The sequence below is a fragment of the Eschrichtius robustus genome, chromosome 6 (assembly GCF_028021215.1).
Source record: "Eschrichtius robustus isolate mEscRob2 chromosome 6, mEscRob2.pri, whole genome shotgun sequence".
Taxonomy (NCBI): domain Eukaryota; kingdom Metazoa; phylum Chordata; class Mammalia; order Artiodactyla; family Eschrichtiidae; genus Eschrichtius; species Eschrichtius robustus.
Genome location: NC_090829.1, coordinates 689578 through 695523, shown reverse-complemented (window position 1 = coordinate 695523; position 5946 = coordinate 689578). Strand labels below are relative to the sequence as shown.

The window sequence follows — 5946 nt, the reverse complement described above, 5'->3', positions numbered from 1 at the left end:
GGGCATGAACGTAGGAAGATAAATACCCCAGCTTCCTACCCTGCACCGTTTCTTAGAGGGTCCCCAGAAGGAGTGACCCCAGCTGCCCACAGCTGAACTCCTTATCCACACACTTTTGCTGGCATTCCTCATTCCTCGTCTCAATTCCCCGCTTCCTTGCAGTGTTTCCTGGGGTCTCCTCCATAAAAACCACACGCAGCCAAATCCCTGTCTCCAGGTTGGCTTCTGGGGGAACAAGAGACTGGGTTGGCTAAACATGGCTGTGAGTCCCAAATTACACTGAGACCTCTGGGGATGTACTGGGCTGAACTAATATTCCCAGCAAGATTCTGTAATACTGACAGATTCCAGCTTATCACTGACTGTTTTGCATCAGACACATCTTACGTGCAGTATCCCTTGGGTGACACCTGGGAAGGCTTCATTGTCTTAGTAAAGCACACCGGGTCTCTGAGGCCAGTGTTACTATATGACTAGGGGTGATGGGCTCTCAAACAAAGAATTACTTATGGCAGGTTACTGATATGACTGATATGATACCTGGTTTCTTCTTTGGATCTGATAAAGCTCTCTCTCGTCCATCAGTCCACCTGATCACTCCTTCTCCTTCCATCTAAACCCTTAATTACCCACTCACCCTTAATAATACACATCCTCCTGTGTATCACTATGCACATGAGTCTACACATATGTGACTGGAGTACTATGTGCCATGCACTGGACCAGGTGTCATGACTATGACGTCTGATTAATTCCTCACAACAGTTAAAGGAGATAATGTATTTAAGTCCTCTGCACAGTGCCTGGCTCAAAAGAAATGCTTAATAAATTTTGGATATTCTTACTGATGGTAGTATTAAAACAATCCTGCAACATTGGGATTATTGCTATTTTATAGGTTGAGGAAAATCAGGCTCAAAGATGTTCGATAATCTGCCCAAACGTGACTAACGAACTCTCTAGAAGAGTTGGGACTAGACACTAGTCAATCTAATTAGCTCCCATGTACTTCTTAAACTATTATATGAAACGTAAGTACTTCTTTCCAAGGCTCAGTAGGAAAATTGATTAATTGGATTGATTGATTGGAGTATTAATTTAATCCATACAGGTTCTTTTTTCAGTCAGCCAATTTACAGATTTACTGAACACCTAGTAATTCCATATCACCAGGAAAATACCCACATTTGGCACTGCTCCCCCTCTAACCCTCCAATTCCAATAGTGGGGTCCACTTGACCCTTATCTAGAGGATCACATCTATTCCAGGCTGGGGCACCAATCCTCTTACTCAACAGGAGAAATATAAAGAATCAAAGCCAGAAACTAAGGATCACATCCACATTTCTGATTTTCCCACTCTGATCCTGTGCCCCAGTTCCGATCACAGAGTGCCTACTTCAGCTGGAGAAACTGGATTCCTATCTTTCTGCGTCTCTGCCCTGATAACCTGCCTGGTATCCTAATTCTTCCCAAAGCGACAGACTGCCTTGTTCAGACAGCCTCCCTGCGCCCCGGCTCCCCTCGGGCATCCTTCCAACACCAGGCCTCTTCGTCAGCCTGCCTGGCCTCCCACCTCCATCCCTGGGCCTGCTTCCTGCCTCCCTGCCCGTGACCAAGCCCTACCCATCACGTTAGACCTGCCTCAGCCCTTCACCTGCTCACCTGGGGGCTGTGCTTCTCCAGCACTCTGCTTGCCCCTCGACTCCTGCCCAGCACCCCCTGCTCAGGCCCTCGAGATGGCACCCACCTCCACCATGGGCAGCCCCCAGCTTCCGGCTTCTCCTCCTGCCCAGCTTGGTACCAACTGAAGTCAGGAGCAATATCTTGGTGTGGTATGGGTTTCAGCGGAATAGGTGGGGTCTGGTTATCTTCACTCATAAAAGTTGGTGTTAGGAAAGTTAACAAAGATGTCTGATCCAGCCCTGCTGGAAGGCAGGGAGCATCCACGGTTACGCACCTGGTGGCACCAGGGTCAGCACACTCCACGCTTAGCGGGAAAGTCCCCTGGAGGCAGCACAGGGAGAAGAGCATGTACCTCGTAGACCAGATTCAAAGCTCATCTCTGCCAGTTACTAACCCTGGGCTTTGGGGAGAAGGCTCCCAGGTGCCTCAGTATCCTCATTTGCGAATGGACACAATCTTTCTCCTGAGATTATTAACAGAATTCAATGTAAGTAATAGTCCTATGTGATTCCTGGCAAACAGTAGGTGCTCCATAAAAAATGGAAGATATTATTTCTGACTTAATCTATACATGTATATAAATAAGACCATCTACATTTCTAAAAAGCAAATCGGAGTTTTCTACTATTTAAGTAACAGAGAATCTCTATATTCATTTTGTGTTCATCTCCAATTAATGATGGCTTTTCAACACTTAAATTCTGAGTTTCTCTGTCCCCCAGTCTGGGTGTCAAGTGGTGTGAATGATCTGCAAAACACTTCAGCTCTCTGGGGGAGCTTGTATTCAAAGGAACCCTTCTGACGAATCCTGAGAATCCTTTTGTACGGCAACAAATCACCCCTTAATTTATCTGCTTTATACATCTGGAGTACAGTATACTGGGTTTTCTTAAAGCAGGCATTCTCGTAGGAGGCATTTGCTTCGTTTCATAACTACAGTATGGACATGGGAAGTGTGTTAAGAAAGCCCATGGTTGTGTGTGACTGATATCCAAGCTAATAAACACAGGTCTTGCAAATGATGTCTGTGAGCAGCTGCTGAAATCCAATTTGCACAAGTTAGACATTCTGATGAAATTTAAAACGATAAAATAGAAGAATTCTCTGTGGTAAGTACATCAGTATTTTTGACTGTCCTATAACTTTAAGGGATATTAGATATTTGATTATACATATTTAACTCACTTCCCTATTAATGGCTCAAGAAGAGTAAAATGTCTCACCGCAGATTTATTGTTACGGACACACACTGGGTTAACGTCAAGGAACAAATCTGTCGTTACGTGTGTAGCCCTTGAAACATAAATTATTACAAAGAAATATTTTGACAATTTTTACTTTAGGCCTATAGGCAATACTTGCCATTAAATCTGGTAGTGCCTAGGTTTATTTCATGAGTTTGAATTTAGTTCTGGAATTTATGGGGTGCTCCAAATCCTTGTAGTAAATAAAAATTTGTCTCTGAATTTGTCAAGACATCAGAGCACATGTGCAGTCCAAAGGATTTCCCGCCAAGCATGAAGGGAAAACGCTTCTAAGACAAAGGTGTTTCTTTCCTAACAAACAGCACAAAGTCTGTTACTTTGAGAGCACTTCTCTAGAATCACAGCTTAACAAGATCAGGCAAGCTGGCTGCAGAACGTGCTGTGAGAATGGACTAGCATTAGCATCTGATAACTGAATCAGGGAGGCCAGCCCGTTTTAGCGGAGAGCAAGTCTGTCCTGCACCGCGGCTCTGTCTCACCTCCGCCCAAACGCAGAATTACGTGACAACAAAACTAAATGCAGTACGCAGATGCCCCATGCAGAATGCTAAATAAACGCTGATCAGATCCTAACAGAGTGTGACCGGAGCATAGACAAGTACTGATAGTAAGAGATGACAGACAAGCACTGTGGACCTGGCACCTTTCCCGTTTCATTGACTCAATAAATGTGTTCAGAAAATGTTTCCTAATGATGGCGATGTTCTATGTCTGAAAATAATGGGGTGAAGTGAGAATGAATCGAGGAATCAGACAGGCAAAAAACACAAAGACAGGGAAAGACACAGAAAGCCACGTGGTGGAGAAACATGCCTGTCCTCCAAATTTTATACACAAGTATGCAACACTTAAAAACATCTTTGTTGTAGAGACAGAGAGGGTTTAAAAAAAAAAAAAAAAAAGCAGTTTACTTTGGGGGAGAACCAGTTAAGAGATCATTTCCCAAAATCTGGCTAAAAATTGCCAGAGAACTCTACAGAGGCGGATGAGAGGATGAATAAAGTGATGACCAAGGCCAAGTGAAGCCCCATTCTCTGATCCCACGAAATACATGAACGGTACTGTTAAACTTCTTGCCATTTCTAATACCAAGTGCATGTCCTGCTTTCTCTATTCTAGCACTGCCCTCTTGTGATAAAATGACAACATTGCAACCAACTTTTCCTTCTCAAAATAGTAATTAAAAAGCCCATAATCCCTGCTCTTCGCCAAGCTTCATACTAAGTGCTGTATATAGATTAACTCATTTAAGGTAGGAACTATTTTCCCCAACTTGTAGGTACTCTAACTTGCTTACGGTCCCACAGCAATTAAGTGGCTCTGAGGATTTCAAAAGAGGTCTGATTTAAACCACTGTGGGTTGCATTAGGAAAATATTAACACTTTAAGCATCTGTTAGAGATCTCACGAATTAATAAACCATCCCATTCCCTATTTTGCAGCATGAACTTCTATTTGCTCCGCAGCCGTCAGAAATTCTTCTTTCAGGCCCCCCGCCGCCCTGATTGGCCGTCCTCGAGTGACGTGGCGGCCGCCTCGGCCTATGGCAGTGGAGCCGGCCGGTGGCGGGTGCGGAAGCGGCGGGGCGCTGCGGCCGCGGGTGCCCGGCGGCGAGGGCGGGTGCGGGCGGCGCGCAAGGTCTTTGTTTCGCTCTATCCCAGCGCCGGCGGGATGACGTGCTTCGGCCTGACCGTGGTCCAGCATGGAGAAACAAGACTTAGCAAGGGGAAAATACTTCAAGGACAATGAATAGATGAGCCTCTTTCAGAAACGGATTTAGACAAGCAGCTGCTGCTGGTATATGTCTTAATAACGTGAAGTTTACTCACATTTTTTCCAGTGACCTCATGAGGACAAAGCAGACCGTGCATGGAATTTTGGAGAAGAGCAAATTTTGCAAAGATATGACAGTAAAGTATGATTCAAGACTTGGAGAAAGGAAATACGGGGTTGCAGAAGGCTGGCCACTGAGTGAGCTAAGGGCCATGGCCAAAGCAGCTGGGCAGGAGTGCTCTGTGTTCACTCCGCCCGGAGGAGAGACCTTGAACCAGGTGAAAATGCGTGGAAAAGACTTCTTTGAATTTGTCAGCTGATCCTGAAAGAAGGTCAGAATGAACAGTTTTCCCAAGAAGCCCCGAGCGACTGTCTGGAAAGTTCTTTGGCAGAGATATTTCCTTTAGGGAAAAACTGTGCCTCCAAGTTTAATTCGGACAGCAGCGCTCCAGGGTTAGTGGCCAGTGTCTTAGTTGTGAGTCACGGCGCCTACACGAGAAGCCTGTTGGATTATTTCCTGACCGACCTTAAGTGTTCCTTCCCGGTGACCCTGAGCAGGTCCGAACTCACATCAGTCAGCCCCAATACAGGGATGAGTGTCTTTATCATAAACTTTGAGAAAGGAGAAGTGAAACCAACCAGCCAGTGTGTGTGTGTGAACCTACAGGGCCACCTGACCGGGGTGACCAAAACTCACTAAATGTAAATCTGCATCAAAATCTAAAAAACGTGAGCCTCTGAGGGAGCGCCTTTGACTTTATTTCCACTCTCTGCTAATGCAGACTTGGAAACAGTTAAAAAGCTGTCCGTTATAGCAGGTTATAAAGCTCGAATGGAATTGGAGCCACATGAAACACTAATGGAAAACCATCGGGAATTGACTTCTTTTTTGTGAGTACAGTTGGAATTTCCCAGGGTAATTTTACCGCCCTGCTCAGTGACATCTCTGGATTGTAGATGGATGAAGGAACTCAGTATTGCAAATTGGGGGATTAATAATCCTGTTACTATGGGTTTTTTTGCTTTTTTAATATCCTGGGGTTTTTTTGGTATTTTTCTTTAATGTCTGAAAAATCTAGCCTATTTTATTGGCTCTTGGTAAGATACTGTATGTTTTCTTTTTCACTATCTCATCCAGTTCTTAGAAGAGGGAACTATTTGTAATTTCCACTCTATATTTATGTGACAATGTTATATTGAAAGAGTCCTTTAAAGGAGAAAT

General features: G+C 44.6%; 1 pseudogene; it reads left to right on the top strand.

Annotated features, from left to right (window-relative positions):
• The first annotated feature begins 4622 nt into the window (after positions 1-4622).
• On the top strand, positions 4623-5424 carry LOC137766697 (fructose-2,6-bisphosphatase TIGAR pseudogene; annotated as a pseudogene).
• Positions 5425-5946: the final 522 nt, after the last annotated feature.